Source organism: Mandrillus leucophaeus, unplaced genomic scaffold (assembly GCF_000951045.1).
Source record: "Mandrillus leucophaeus isolate KB7577 unplaced genomic scaffold, Mleu.le_1.0 Scaffold34, whole genome shotgun sequence".
Taxonomy (NCBI): Eukaryota; Metazoa; Chordata; class Mammalia; order Primates; family Cercopithecidae; genus Mandrillus; species Mandrillus leucophaeus.
In genome coordinates this window covers 2,503,491-2,520,585 of record NW_012103587.1, presented here as the reverse complement: position 1 = coordinate 2,520,585, position 17,095 = coordinate 2,503,491, and the positions used below count along the sequence as shown (strand labels likewise).

Genomic DNA, 17,095 nt, shown 5'->3' with positions numbered 1-17,095 from the left:
ATCTCTGTTTTGGTACCAGTACCATGCTGTTTTGGTTACTGTAGCCTTGTAGTATAGTTTGAAGTCAGGTAGCGTGATCCCTCCAGATTTGTTCTTTTGACTTAGGATTGTCTTGGCAATGCGGGCTCTTTTTTGGTTCCATATGAACTTTAAAGCAGTTTTTTCCAATTCTGTGAAGAAAGTCATTGGTATGTGGTTGATTTTATAATAAGTGCTATGTGGCACTGAGGAGAATGTATATTCTGTTGATTTGGGGTGGGGAGTTCTGTAGATGTCTATTAGCTCCACTTGATCCAGAGCTGAGTTCAAGTCCTGCATATCCTTGTTAACTTTCTGTCTCATTGATCTGTCTATTATTGACAGTGGGGTGTTAAAGTCTCCCACTATTATTGTGTGGGAGTGTAAATCTCTTTGTAGGTTTTAAGAACTTGTTTTATGAATCTGAGTGCTCCTATATTGGATGCATATATATTTAGGATAGTTAGTTCTTCTTGTTGAATTGATCCCTTTACCATGATGTAATGCCCTTCTTTGTCTTTTTTTATCTGTTCATTTAAAGTCTGTTTTGTTAGAGACTAGGATTGCAACCCCTGCTTTTTTTTTCTTTACATTTGCTTGGTAAATTTTCCTCCATCCTTTTATTTTGTTGCTCATCAATTTAGACACGATGTCATTTCACATAATGATGTGGAACATGGGACAGAAAATGCCCAAACACCAAATATGAAAGCTCGATTTATTACATTGAACGAAGTGGGCATTCATTAAATGCTGCCTTGAAAAATTGAACAAATCGATCAATAGGCAAAAATATTCACATTTATTCGTTTATTCAGTTAATATGCCCAGGATTAGATGCTGTGGATGCAGATGTAAACAATGGACTCTACTCTCATGGGTCTCACTTTCTACTGTGAGAGACAGATGAACAGATAACAAGTTGACAAGCAAACAGATCAACATGTAAACAAGTCAATAAATAAACACAGTATAGTAATGTCAGCCAGTGGCAGGTGGTACAAAAGAAATGGAAAAGTGGAATGGAGAGAGTCAAAGCAGGGACTGGTCAGAGGTGAAGGAAAGAGTGGACTTGTGATGGATGATGACATGGTTCTATTTCTGCTGAGTCTTTTCAACTACATTATCTCATATTTCTTACTGGGCTCCCTTAACTAGTCCAATGTTTTTTGTGTCTTGGAGAGACAGAAGAGAATTCTTCAAAGGCTCTTTCCTCCCTCCAATTCATCCCTCATACTGTTGCCAAAATCATATTTATTTTCAGTTAATTTTCTAAAATTCTCACTCTATAAAATAAAATCCTCCAATGACGATAGGATGAAACCCAAACTCCTTACCTTGACTGAAATAGCCATCAAAATCTAGCCCCTACCTGTCCATCTACTGTCGCCTCCTAACTCATCCCTTATTACCTATGCACCTCTGCCAGAGAGCTGTGCTTTTGTTGACTTCTGCCAAGAGGACATTTCTTTTAATCGACTACCTGGTGAAATGCTATGTAATCATCAAGACCAACAGTAAGTTTTCCCCAACTCACCAAATAGAGTACAGTCATTCCCAGTGCTAAGCTTACTTCCCTTCCATAGCTGAATTCTGAAAAAAAAAGGCCCAGGTAACTCAGACAACGCCTCTTTCTCCAGATTTCCCAGACTCAATGGTTAAGTTTGAGAACACATTCAAACCTTTAACATCTAAAACAAAAACTCCTGCAGAAGGGATCTTGCTTCACTGATTTCCCAAGCAGCTTTTACTACTTCTTTATTTTGTCCTGAATCCCTGCCCACAGAATGAGCATGAGACCCAAGCATGATCATTCAGCTCTTGCACATCCCACACCACTCACCAACCAATCCCCACCCTCAATTCTCACCATAGGCCACACAGGGAGCATAGGAGTCAGATTTATGTTAAGCTGGCTAGGGCCCTTCCCCAAAAGTTTTTCAACAAAGATGGTTGGAAAGATTTTTTCCTCCCTGTATTAATCCATTCTCACAATGCTAACAAAGACATACCTGAGACTGGGTAATTTATAAAGCAAAAGAGGTTTAATGGACTCACAGTTCCACATGGCTGGGGAGGCCCCACAATCATGGCAGAAGGCGAAGAAGGAGCAAAGACACATCTTACATGGCAGCAAGCAAGAGAAGTGTGCAGGGGAACTGCCCTTTATAAAACAATCAGATCTCATGAGACTTATTCAGTATTACCAGAAGAGCATGGGGAAAACCCACACCCCTGATTCAGTTAACTCCCACTAGGTCCCTCCTACAACACATGAGGATTATGGGAACTATAATTCAAGATGAGATTTGGGTGGGGACACAGTCAAACTATGTTGCTCTTCACTACAAGGATGTACAGATGTGACTTGAAGCTGATTATGACTGTGATCACTGTTTTAAGGATAAGCTGGTCTGAAAGAAGGAAATTGATTCATGGAAACAAGAAACACAAAGTATCCTGGCATAGATCCATTTTCTGGTTCCTGCCATCCTCAAGACCCCAGCCTTCCCCCGTTTTCTGGTTCCTGCCATCCTCAAGACCCCAGCCTTCCCCCGAGTTGCTTCTAAGAACTAGCACACACCCTCTATTTGGGGAATTTGAGGTAGTTCAACCTCAGCACTCATAACCAGCAGTCATGATTAACACACCTTTACCTCAGACTCTGAGGTGCAATGCTCAGCCCCTTTGCATGCGGCAATCATCATGTAAGGTTTGCATGTCAACCCCACAAAACATCCATCCTACTAAGGGAAAGTTTTCATCTGAAAGAACTCATTTTCATTTGCCCATTGATTTTCGTTGGCACCTTTTCTATATTGATTTGTTTCTATCTTTCTAGGTGTCCCAGTCCCATCTTTGAATAACTCTTGGCATTCCTGGGGCTATTAGCCACAACTTACTGAGATGACTCTGTAAAGAATTCATGTTTTAGGCAAGTTGTAGATGGTCTATTGATTTACATTTAAAGACCCTTCCTCAGTGATAGTATCATGACTTTGTTGCTGTCTCGATTGTCTTACAGGCCGTGGTCCCTGAACTTTTGTAGATTGGGGCAGGTTGTTTTCAATGATTCCACATTCCATGTTCAATAAACATGTGTCACCTCTTACAGATTCAGTCTGAAGAGAAATCTTTATTAGCAGTGAAAGACTTCCTTTCCTCAATGTATCCCATCTGTATTGTTCTGTGTGTTCACTTCATCTTCATTAAAATAATGGCGTGTGATTGTTGTGTCAAGGCAATGATTTCAGTTTCTTTATGCAGTGCTATCGACATTTCTAGAGGGCCAGAGTTTCCTTCTAGGGCTCTGATCAACCCCAGCTTCCTTCATCATAGCAGTTCTCTAGCTTTACTTGTATAATTCATGTTCAGCCTTAATCTCTGTAATCCTCCCACATCCTACACACCACAAACATTCCCATTCCCAATTCAGAATCTTTAGGATTCAGTAAGTCTTTACTAAATTCTACAGATCACATTTATGGTGGCAGCACACAGTAAAATACAGATTGTGGAATGAGGTGAACCTGGACTCAAGCTCCATGTTCCTTGATTCATACCTGCATGACCTTGGACACCTAACTCTCCAAGCCTTAGCAATGGAGAAAACATTCCTGATATCTATTCCTGATATTCCTGATATCACTGTGACCTCTACTTGAAATAGCCAGTGCAAAGGACACTGGAGGGGAATGACAGGCACCTGGTAGGCACTGGACAAATCTGAATTCTCCATCTCTATCTCTTATGAAGTTGCTGAAAAGAAAGAACAACCTATAAAACTTTGAGAGCTCTCATTGAGTGATTTCTTTAAAAATGAAAACAACACTCATGAATTTAGTATTTTTGAATACATACAATGAGCCCTGTGCTGTAATATACAAAGATAGATACAGTGCCTGCTTGCTCATACTGATTTATCGTTACACAACATGCACTGATAGGTTTGAAGAGGAATTCTCCGTGCAGTTCTAAGAGAGTTAGAAATTACAAGTGTCTTTTTGAGGGAGGCAGGCCAAGTGCCTCCACACCTATCCAAGAGATGAGCAACCAGAAAGCAGGCACATTAAGTACTCAGCTACATAACACAGCACGAAAATGGCAAGGCAGGAGCTGAAACCCAGCCTTTGGACACCCAGCCAGTGGGTTTTTTATCAACTTTTCTGTTGGGAACACAATCCATTTAACATGAAAACAATTAGAAGATACTTTAAGACCAAGTAATAATTGTAACAATGAATATTAACCATTATTGATTGCATATTCTGTGCCAGAAACTCTACCGGGAATTGTAAATTTGCTGTCTTCTTTATTATACATGACTTATTTATGAAACCAAAATTCTTTCACTCCATGTGCCTGGCCGAAGTCCCATCTCTCCCAGCCAGAGCCACGGTGCATGCTCTAGTATCAGAGCTGGCAACTCCTGCAGGGTCTTCAGTGTTATTTTGTCACCTAGGGACACTTTCAATAAAAGCACATGGGAACTCACTATCCCTACACGTGGCCTTCAGACACAGATGTCTCAGCACATAGCCATCTATGGCTATAACTGTGCTTCTATGAAAAGAAATCAGACTGTAACTCAAATGTTTGTCATTTGTTAGACACAAAGGATGTCAAGAAATTGCTTGAAATACTTATTGATCTCTCTGTTCTCAGGAACATATAGTCTGGAGAGTGACACGGTTGACATTCGTGAGGACAGAAAATGTTCAGTAATTCAGAGCATCAAAAGATGATTTTATCACGGCAATCACTTGGGCTGAGGCCTTTACTCTTTAAAAAAGGCTTGCTAAACTGGACTTTAGAAGTGGTAATAAACACAGGAAACATTTTGAGGAGGGGCCCTTTAAGGCTGATCCAACATTGCAAAGAGGAATAGAAAATTAGACAAAGTGATTTTAGAGCTAAGATTTTTCTCTTAGCATTTCAAGTTAAATGTTGAATGTCTGGATGGCAAATAAGGAGCAGTTTAGAAAATGTAGTCAGAATAGAAGGAATAAATTGGGTATATAAGTAGAAATGACCTTTCACTTCTGGAAGCCCACCCCTCTTGACAATAGAATGGAAAGGAGAAGCACACATTTGTTTAATAGGAGGCTGTGTAATCCACTTAGTCTACCCCCGAGAAGGCTCATCCCACTGTTTTCAGCTGAGACAGAATCTTTATTACCACCAGCTGCAAAAGGCAGTGTGACTTTCTGAAAGTCCATATCCGTTTAGTGATATAAATCAATAAAACACTAATAAACTGCTCATTCTAAACCCCCTGAGTATCGGGGAGAACATGGGAGACTCTAAGAGTCTCTTAGCTATGCCCATCACATCTCTGTTAGTACAAGTAATTCTTGGCTGGAAAAAGGAGTTCTACCTCCTGTTTCATTCTTTTTATGCTCATTAGTTCCTGACATGAGTGAGTTTCTCTGTGGACATTTGAAATATGTAAGAGAAAGAGGACATGTTTTTGTCTGTGAAAAGTAATCTTAACCACTCAGGGTAATGTTTAAAATCAGTTAGTTTGTGGACAAGAGTAGGAATAATAATAATAATAATTAAAAAAAAAAAAAAGCCGCCCCGGGAAATAAGCATGAAATTGCTCCAATGGGGCTGAGTTCAATGTGAAATTTCACTGTCTTTAATGCAGTGGTCTAGAGCCTGCTGGACTCTTTTGTAAGAGCTGCCAAGGTTCAAATCCCAGCCCTGGCACTTACCAGCTAGGTGATCTCCATTTAGGTGACAGTCATTAACTTCTCTGTGCATCAGGTATCTTGTCTGTACAATGTGGATCCTCATAGTCAGGCCTCACAGGATTATTTTGAGTATCACTGGTTGGTGCAAAAGTAATTGTGGTTTTTGCCCTTTTTTTTTCTTTTGATAGCAGAAACTGCAGTTACTTTTGCACCAACCTAATATATGAATTGATAAATGTGAAGAGCTTAGGTGCTGAGCACATAGCAAATGCTCAATAAATGCTAGTTATTATCACATACAAAGCCTGTCTCTGAGGTTCATTTTGAAAAGCAAACTTCCCCCAAATCCCCTGGAGAATGATGGCTGAGGTAGGTTTAAATCCCACATTCACTGGACTCTGAAGCCCCTACTGTCCATGAGCAGCGACATCAATTGCTGGCACCAATAAGCTCCACCATTAGCCTGCATTCAATTCTATTCATAGAGCACCTACTCATGCCAGGTGCAGTGCTAGTGATGGGAAGAACTAATGAGGAAGATCAATAGGTCCTTCCCCCTTCACGGAGCTGCCAGCTAAGGGCAAACACAGCTCAACAGGGCAATAAACCAGCACATTATAACACATCTGCCATGATATCAAAACTGCCTCTCAATAGCACTTGCTCAATACATGCATGTGGGAGAGAACTGAGTAGGAAGAGGTTGACTCTAAGGAAAGGCTGAGCTACACTGAGTTATTGTCATACCTTTTGTTTGTCCATGGGAATGGCATCCATTCATTCTTCTAGCTGACATTTCCTGAGAACATTGAGCTCAACAGGCAGGGTGGGAGCCGATGAGGTTGAAAAAAAAATTGATAAATTCAACCTCATCAAAATGAAAAACTTCTGGTCCTCTAAAGACCCTATTAGGGCATGAAAAGACAAACCACAATCTGGAATAATGTATTTAAAAATATAACATATTTTCAAATCACATATTGGATAACATACTTGTATCCAGAATATAAAAACAACTCTCAAGACTCAATAATGTTTTTAAAATAACCTTTTAAAATTTAAATCTTTTAAAAACCTTTTAAAATGTAAATCTTTTAAAATTTAAAAGATTTAAACAGCAACTTTACCAAAATCAGTAGATGGCAAAATGGCACACTGAAAAGATGCTCAATATCATTAATCACTAAGGAAATGCAAATTAAAACCAAAATTACAAACTTCTATAAACCTAACAGGAAGGCTAATATTAAAAAGACTAATCATACTAAGTGTTGGCCAAGATGTGGAGGTAATAGGACTCTCAAATCCTGACAGTGGGAAAGTAAAATGGTGTAACCACTTTAGAAAACAGTTTGGCAGCTTCTTAAAAAGTTAAAAATACCCTTACCAGTATACAACCTTTCTGCTCCTGAGAAGTGAACACTATGTTCAGACAAAGGCTGGCATCAATGTTTACAGCAGCCTCAGTTGTAAGATCCCCAAATTAGAAACAACCCAGATGTCCATCAATAGATTGATAATCAGTGATATATTCAAATAGTGGAATACTACTCAGTAATAAAAAGGAATGAATTATTGTTACACATAACATGGGTGAATGTCAAATTAAACTGGGTGGAAGAAGCCAGAGCAAATAAGGAAAGATAGGGAGCATGTATTATGATTCTATTTGCATAAGACTTTATAAAATGAAAATCTTCAGTGAGAAAGAGAGGATGAACGGTTATCTGAGAACAAGTGGAGAGGGGCAGAAGAGAGGAGATCATAAAGGGACATGAAGAAAGTTCGGAAGTTATGGATATGTTCACTATTTTGATTTTGGTGATAATTTCACACTTGTGAAACTGTCAAAACTAATCAAATTGTACACTTTAATATGTGAAGTTTACTGACTATTACACCTCTGTAAAGCTGTTACAAAGAAAAATAGTAGAGGGTGGCAGTAGCCTCAACACATTGCCTTTGTACCTAGATCCATTCATACCTGTGTCTACATCTTATAATTAAAAATTTGTTTAATTTGAGTTTCTTCAGGAAAACCAAATGAACTTGAATATAAGGTGACATATTTTTTCAACTATCAAAGCTGCATGGCAGGAGTTTAAATTGTGAACCAAGTACCCAAACATGAATGAGAGTCCCCTTCGCTCCTACTTAACACAAAATAAGTATGTCTCTGGGAGATAGAAGACCCTAGGGCCATACCGGATCAGGCCTGATATCCCAGACACTTTCACAGGTCAATTATCTAGTAATACCCTAACCCTCAGACCTAAGCAGGACCTGGATGGAGAAGACTAGATGAAAGGCTTCTAGAAGAGAAGAGAAAGAAGCACATGGCCATGTTTACTGGGCAGGTGGAGCTGGGAGGCTTGCAGGTTTACACTGGCTCATTCCAAGATTTCCCTGAATTATGCAGAAACAATTCCAGAGTGTTGGTTCTTAATTAGAGATGCCAAAGACAGAAATGAACAAATGATCTAATTAATACTGCAATCATAATGAGGCTGACAGGAACAAAAGGTTGAGAATGCAGCAATATCTATCCCTGGCCAACAGGAAATCTATGACACATCTCCAATTAGAACAAAACAATAAAAGTCCAAATTACCAGCATAAAGAAGGACAAAATTAGGCAATAACATCCAAACTGCCTGACAACTTATTCTTAGCTACACAGCTCCAGTGATGGGCAAAGGAAAGGAAATTCATGCCTAGAAATAGAATAATGGTGTTTTTACATGAATTTTTGTCAAGTGTTGCTAAAGGGGAAAGAAATAGCCTTAAATCGCTTTTGAATTTTTCTATATGTTCCTCTAAGTAAAATTCAGATTAGTCTTAGGCAGCTGGATTTGGGTTTCTATTACTTGCTACAACAAAAACAAAAACAATACTCACCAATGCAGAAATTCCACTTGTTCCTGCCTTAGATCCCACTACCTACCACGCTTGTTCAGTTTCCTCTACCTGAATAGTGATGTAAGTTGCTTAGTGACATCGGTTCAGGTGCACCTCTCTAAGGACCACATTCAGCACACATTCACATTTCATCTTACCCTGTCTGTAAACACCACCACTTAAGGAAACTTTGATCATATAGAGTTTTGGAGGTGCTGCACATTACCCCAAGAAATGCAGCCACTCTCTGGAAGATGCTGATGTTTTTCAGAGTGCTGATGTTTTCCATCAGGCTTTATCTAGTGACCAGCTCCCCACACACTGCTTAGCAAACAGCAAAAACTATATTTTTTTTTCCCGACACTACTGCCTTACCTTACCCATCACAGACCAAGTTTGGAAACAAAGTCCTTCCCTGGGACAGGGAAGGCTTTAAAATATTAATATCCTTTTATTAGCCATTTAATATCTCATTATTTCAACTCCAGTGATACTGGAAGGCCGGAAACTTAATTATTGCAGCCATAAGTTGGGAAGCATCATCTTCAAGATGCATGTGAGCTTATACTTATTTATCTGCAAGCATGAAAGAGTTCATCCCCCACTGAAGATGCATGACTGGCTTCTGTGGTTCCAAAAACCACAATTCAGTTACAAACAATACAACTGCAAATGCATGAAAACATGAAGCCATCCTGAAGTCAAAAAGATAGACACATAAAGATTAAATCGTAATTATAATATGAACATTGCATTTTCTTTTGCCAAAGACCTTAAAAAAGACTCAGCAAGAAAAGAATGCACACTGTGGCAGGCAGCATAAAGTCACCTCCCCCCAGAAGATGTCTGTGTCCTAAACCCCAGAACCTGAGAATATCTACCTTACACAGTAGGGTGGGTTGAATTGTAGCCCCCCAAAAAAGATATGGCCAAGTCCAAACCCCCAGCACCTGTGAATGTGATCTTATTTAGAAAAAGGGTATTTGCAGATGCAATTTCAATGATCTCAAGAAGAGACCATCCTGAATTAGGATGGCCCCTAAATCCAATGACAGGTACCCTTATAAGAAAAGAGAGTCATACAGAGACACAGGGGTGAGACCATGCAACCACAGAGGCAGAGATTACAGTGATGCTGCCACAAGTCAAGGAACACCCAGGGCTACCAGAAGCTGGAAGAGGCAAGGAACAATCCTCCTCTAGAGCCTTTGGAGGGACTGGAGTCCTGCTGATACCTTGATTTCAGATTTCTAACCTCCAGAACTGTGGGAGGACAAATTTCTATTGGTTTAAGGCATCAAGTTTGTGGTAACAGTTCTAGGAAATAATACCTGTGTCAGAAGGACGTCACAGATATCATTAAGTTAAGGATCTTGATATGGGTTATCTTGTAAGAGGTAATCAAGGATCCCAAAGTAATCACAAGGGTTCTTGTAAGAGGGAGGCAGCAGGGTCAGAGTCAAAGGAGATGTGATGATGGAATTAGCCACGTGGGGAAGAGAGAGAGAGAGAGAGTTGGAGATGCTACCCTGCTGGCTTTGAAAACTGAGGAAGGGTTCACAGCTTCACAGTCAAGAAATACACATGGCCTCTAGAAGCTGGAAAAGGCAAAGAAACAGATTCTCCCCTACAGCTTCCAGAAGGAATGCAGCCCTACTGACCTATTTTAGACTTCTGACCTCCAGAACTGTAAGATACATGTTGTTCCAGGTGATATGGATTAAAAAATGGAAATACATCTTTTGCAAATTCAAAAAAAAAATCCACTATCAATTGATTCCCTGATGGGAAAATCATAGGAATGATATTTGGTTACTAGCTCATAGAAACACTAGCGCGCCACTCCCCACCCCAACACACACACACACACACGCGCGCGCGCACATGTGTGCATACACACAATGTCCTACATAACCTTCAAGAATGGTAATTTTAGATGTACAGAGGTTGAGGTCATAGGATCTGGGGCTGACCTCCTAGGTGGGAACTCTGACCCCTATATCCACTAGAACTTGAGCTAGAGCACCTTCTAGGTGCCATTTCCTCATGTATAAACTTTGAATAGTAGTATTACCTGTCTTAAAAGCTTGTTGTGAAGATGAAACGGGTCAACACTTCTAATGTTCCTATTATGATACCTGGTACTCAATAAATGCTCAATAAATGTTACCTATTAATACTCATTAGCTGTAGTAAGCTCCTACGGATAGAAGTCATATGCATTCCACCTTTATATCTCCCAAAGCGTTTATATATTGCCCTCTACAAGTGGATGATTAGGAAATATTTGTGAAGTTCCATGAGAACAGAAGACGATTTGGATTATAGAATCAGGCCCAAGTCTTTACCTGATGCCAAATCCCTTTGACTACAGGGAACCTTCTACCTCTTTGAAGATTTTCAGTAACAGAAAATTCACTGGCAATGTTCCAACAATGACGTAACAGCCATTTGTGCATAGTATCTTGTTCCATCTCTGGGAAGCTCTAGCATTCATTCATTCATTCATTCATACATTCCACAAATATTTACTGTGTTCCAGATACTTTGCTTAGGATTGGGAATAGAATAGTTAGTAAAACAGACATAGTCATAGTTATTGTGGACCTTACACTCAAGTAGCAGTTAACATTCATGGATAAGAATGTGGATGTTGTGTTAGGCCATTCTTGCACTGCTATAAGGAAATCCCTGAGGCTGGATAATTTAGACAGAAAAGTGGTTTAACTGGCTCACGGCACCCACGTCTGCTTCTGGTGAGGACCTCAGGAAGCTTACAATCATGGCAGAAGGCAAAGGGAGAGCAGATGGCTTACATGGTCAGAGGGGGAGTGAGGAGGTGCCACACACTTTTAAACAACCAGGTCTCATGTGAACTCACTCATCACCAAGGGAATGGTACTAAGCCACTCCTGAGGGATCTGTACCTATGACCTAAACACCTCCCACCAGGTCCCACCTCCATCACTGGGGATTACATCTCAACATGAAATTTGGAGGCTGATATGGTTTGGATCTGTGTCCCTACCAAATCTCATGTTGCATTGTAATCCCTAATGTTGGCGGTGGGGCCTGGTAGAAGGTGATTGGATCATGGGGGCAGATTTCTCATGAATGATTCAGCACCATCCCGCTTGGTACTGTCCTTGCGATAGATGGTGAGTGAGTTCTTATGAGATCATTTAAAAGTGTGCGGCACCTTCCTCTGCCCTGCTTGCTCCTGCTCCTGCCATGTAAGATGTGTCTGCTCCTCCTTCATCTTCTGCTATGGCTGTAAGTTTCCTAAGGCCTCCCCAGAAGCTGAGCAGATCAGAACCATGCTTCCTGTATAGCCTGTGAAACCATGAGCCAATTAAACCTCTTTTCTTTATAAATTACCCAGTCTCAGGTATTTCTTTATAGCAATGTGAGAACAAAATAATACAGAGGCCCAAATATCTAAACATAGCTTGGAGACAAATATCCAAACAATATTTTGGATATTTCAATATATATTATATCTATACCCATGCACCTGCATACTTATATCCACATGTGCATGAGTATATAAATATGCAGGTGCATGGGGATAGATATAATATGTATTGATATATTACAGGTCAAGTACTACATGACTTTTTCTAGATATACATTCTTATTTAATCGTCCTCTAAACTCCACATTGGGCTTTTTATCACACATAGATTTAACAATTCAATTACAAGTGCACAGAATAACTTAAGATTACCATCTGACAAGATTTCCACCAGAAGACATAAAAGAATAGAATGAGTGTGAAATTTATCTTCAAATGTGCCCAAATGTTACTTATCTAGAGACTTCCCCCAAAACTCCCTTTAAAACCTTGCCCTTGACTGCTCCTGAAAATGTGCCCTCAGCTCAAATGCCAGGAAAACATTTTTAAAAAATCAACTGTCTTTTGTACTTCTAAAAACCCAGGTGTAGCGGGGTGTGGTGGCTCATGCCTGTAATCTCAGCACTTTGGGAGGCTGAGGCAGGCAGATCACTTGAGTCCAGTAGTTGGAGACCAGCCTGGGCAACACGGCAAAACCCTGTCTCTATAAAAAATACAAAAATTAGCCTGGCGTGGTGGTGGGAGCCTGTAGTTGCAGCTCCTTGGGAGGCTGAGGTGGGAGGATCACTTGAGCCTGGGAGGTCAAGGCTGCAGTGAGCCGAGATCACACCACTGCACTCCAGCCTGGACAACCCAGTGAGACTGGGGATTTTCAAGGATTAGGGATTAGTTTGATTATTGTTAGTTCTGCCATATACCATGACTTTAGAAGAAATCTCTAGAAAAGTATGTTTCCACTGTATCATTATCATCCCCATTTTGTAGATAAGGAAACTAGGCTCAGAGATGGTAAGTAATTTGCCTAAGGTCAAACAGTAAGGAAGGTAGAGTCAGGATCTTTACCAACATCACACATCTGGAAGCTCAGCCAAAGAACTCACTACCTCTGCAGTCTTTTTCTTTATATTGAGCTAAAAATGGTGCCTTTCAACTTCCACTCTTGGAATATAAAAAGCACAAAGCTACTCCATCTTCCACATGATGGCCCTTGAAAGACTTACAAAAAGCTGTCATGTCTCCCTCTCCACCTCACCCCTGAGCCTTTTCTTCTCATCAATAGGCTTAACACTCACACTTCCTTCATCATTTCTCCTGTGATTTGATTTCAAGAGTCCTCAGCCTCCTGGACACTTTTTGGCAGAGCACAACCTGATTTTTTATTGTTCTTCTTTTGGCCTAGAAAGATACAGAATTCTCCATCAGAGTGAGAGAGTGAAGTCCATCATTTGTTGCTTATTTGTTTGTAGCGACTGGGGTACAAAAAATATCTCACCTTCCTCTGAAATTCACTATCAAAAACTAGGAGCACAAGTGTGACAAGGCATGACAAATGTCCTTTAGCCTCCATGTGAAGGACAAAAGGGAGTGGCGGAGACCACGGTGAGCTGGAGGACAGGTGTTATGCAAAGGAGCATCCTCTCTTCAACTCCAGAAGAGGTTCACAGGAAATCATGGGGACCCAGGACCACCTGGTTCTGTGATTTTTTATAAGAAGCTGTAAATCCAGATTTCTGTGTGAACTTGCCAACTTTTACGTGGGGGCAACAAATTAAGTAAAAATTTTTGAACTACGCAGACCCTCTCCACACCCCCCACACACTTCTGGGTCAGATCTGGTCTGCAGACTGCCTGCCTGTGACCTCTGCTCTGAGTCACACACCCATTCATGCTAATGAAAATCAACCTGTAGCAGCCTCATCAAACAGTTGACTCACTGGATCCCAACACTGATAAAAACGCCAAGGCTTCTTGCATGTATGCACTCGCGTGCGCACACACACGCCATCTTGTACTTGGTTTTTTTTAAACCTTAAAGTACAGCAGTCTCCCAGTCTCCTCCCATCCATGGGTAATATATTCTAAGACCCCCAGTGGATGCCTGAAACCACAGATAGAACTGAATCAGGTTGTCATCCATCAGAACAACATCAGGACAGAAGACATCTGTCCGTGTCTTCCGCCTAAATTTAATGTCTTTTCACATCTTAATGAAGAATTTATCCCACACTGTGGCCTTTACTTTTGCAGTTTGAGATGCGACAGCAAAACTACCATGAACGTTTTTTCCTTCATCACGATTTCACGGATAGAAGATTGACTCTGACTGTAGATCTTAGTAACCTCAGCATATGATTTTTTTCTTTCCTTCTTAAGTCAAGAACTCTCACCTTTTCACTTACAAGAAGCACTGTATGACTTCTTGTTGGCCTATTCGAATTGCCAGCATCACTACTCTTGTACTTTGGGGTCATTTGTAAATAACATAAGGGCGACTTGAACACAAGCACTGTGATACCGTGACAGTCTATTTGATCACCCAGGCAGCTACTAAATGACTCAGAGGTGGTGGTGTCTACAGCATGGATATGCCAGACAAAGGCATGAGTTACATCCCAGGTGGGATAGAGCAGGAGGACTCAAGATTTCTTCACAATACTCAGAACAGTTCACAATCTAAAACATGAATTGCTTCTTTCTGAAATTTTTCATTTAACATTTTTGCACTGTGGTTGACCACAGTTAAATGAAACCACAGAAAGTGAAACCACAGATAAGGAGAGACTACTATAGTTGTCAACTTGAAATTTTACATTTATCTCTTTTAATCTTGCCAGATTAGGCCAAGGTTCCAGATTTTCAAAATCAGGTATGTCCTCTGATACTGTCCCCCAAAAGTCATACAATCGCAGGCCAAACATGTTCATTTGTTTGGATATTACCGTAATTTACATCTTTCTAAATTCACATTTTTCCCTTATCTAACTCATGGTTCCAAGGCACAAAGATCTTTGGTGAGCCCTGCAAGATTCTCCCTAAAAATCATTCAATGTTTTCTGTACTCTGAAGGAAGACTGTGTGACAACTCCACAGACTGAGAGGATCTCTCCAAAGGGTGCTAATGAATGTGCCACGTATTTAACGATGTCCCTGGGATGATGCCAAGGTCATAGCTTTGTGGACAACTCCATTCAACTTGGAGTTATAGTAAAATTTACTACAAACAGTGACACTGAAGCCACAGTAAATGCATCACAGCCATTTAATTCAATCCCCTCAATTGACACAAGCCCCAAATTTGCAACAGTCCTGGAATCCCCTAAAAAAGTGTGAATACAGCCCTGGGCTTGTGATCTGCAGCTTCCACTTTGTTCCTCTGAAGACTGGGCAATAATTTGTTAGATGAATCCCCATCCTCCTGAGGCTACATAGGTGAAAATTGAGCAAAAAAGTATCATCTTCCAAAATGACGTCTATGAGGATGAGCAGAGGATACTCTTAGTACAGCTGTGTGGAGTGGAGAAAACCAAGTATATGGCAATAATGGGATCCTTGAACTCGGTCCTGTCCCTCTAGAGCAGAGCTCTTCAGGGCAAGAGAAGGAGGATTCCACCCACCCCATGGGGCTTCACAGCAGGCTCTTAGGTCAGAGCAAAAGGCTTAGGAAACTATAGATTGAATCATTTGTTTGAGCCCATTATGACATAAGCATATAGACACCATCATCTCTTATCAGTGTCTTCTTTCTAGAATGACAGGGGAATAGTAAAAATGGTGTAAAACTTGCACATTGTCAAAAGCAACCAGCAGCAGTTCATCATCCATATTTTTCATTGGTGCAGATAATCTCCTGTGACTTGGCTCAGATCTTTCTAAACTCTGAATATTTAAGGCCACAGATTTAATCAAACCTGCCTACAGAATACAAGGACCACCAGGAACCCCAGGCAGGGCTACGTGTGCAGGTTTTCAGCTAGTCCACCTTCCATCTCTAAGGACAGTGAGCACTGCAAGTCCAGGAAAGACTCTATGCCGAACGTGAGCTTCCTAAGAATTAATTTCTTTGTTAATTAGACCTCACGACTACATCAGTCTTTTTTTTCTGAAACTGTCTCTGGCTTAAGACACAGTGTCCTGTAGGTCACAACAAGAAGAAATCAACCCCTCCCAGACCTTACTGAGACCAAGTTTCATGTAACCTCTAAACAGGAGCTAGTAGAATGTGAGGAAGGGCAGAACTCTGAGTTATTGTATTTTTCTAAAATAGCTGAATAGATTGGACTTAGGGGCTCTCTTAACAATTTAAAGGAGGAAGGATCAATCATTCTAAAAAACTCAACTCCTTTCTCGCTGAGGCCTCTGCTGCAAAAGCAATGGCAACCAATGTGCTAAGAAAAAATAAGCAGAAACACTAAATTTGGTGGTTCAAAAAGACCCCTTCAAAGAGCATGGACAACATATTGTCTGGTTCCTAGCAGAATTTGGAGTCAGAAACAGAGCTAATTTGAGTGAAGAATCTAGCAGAAATGTCCCATGGCCAGATTTCCTAAACTGTATCCCACTGGTTATATTCAAATTAAGTTAGGTGGCGCATGGGTGAACTTATTTTTATTTTAATAGTTATTTATTTTAAGGCATATTAACAAAAAAATTAATACACCAAGTTTATGGACTTCATTGTCTTATAATGAAGCTAAATTCGTTTTTAAGTTGGAAAAGGTAATGCGTTTATTAGCACCACACCCTAACCCACTGAGCTAACTGACCACCCCAAAGAAGCAAGGCATTTAAAGAAAATACATTGAATAAATAGTATTATTAGACACTGTGAGTTGGCAAAAAAAAAAAAAAAAAATGAGAAGGTGGTATTTGGATTACTAAAGTTGGGAAAATATTGTCTTATGAGGAAAGATAGAGGGAAGAATAGGGGAGACAAGAAAGGGGAAAAGGAGAATAAATTCTTTCTGCTGGGAAGGGTCAGGGATTCCCCTTTCCAGGGAGCGGGAAGCAGCATCGCCTGCTGCAGCCGCCTGCTGATTCCAGGGAGTCTCTGCCGTCAGCTGTTTCCTCCTTCGGGAGGTCATTCTGGCCTCCAGCCCTTCAGAGCATGGGACGCTCAGTCAGAACAAGA

General features: G+C 40.5%; 1 protein-coding gene across 1 annotated transcript in view; it reads right to left on the bottom strand.

The window, feature by feature from the left end:
* Positions 1-17,095, bottom strand: part of TMEM132B (transmembrane protein 132B) — a 341,477-nt gene that overhangs the window by 51,025 nt on the left and 273,357 nt on the right. The gene's annotated exons all lie outside the window — the stretch shown is intronic.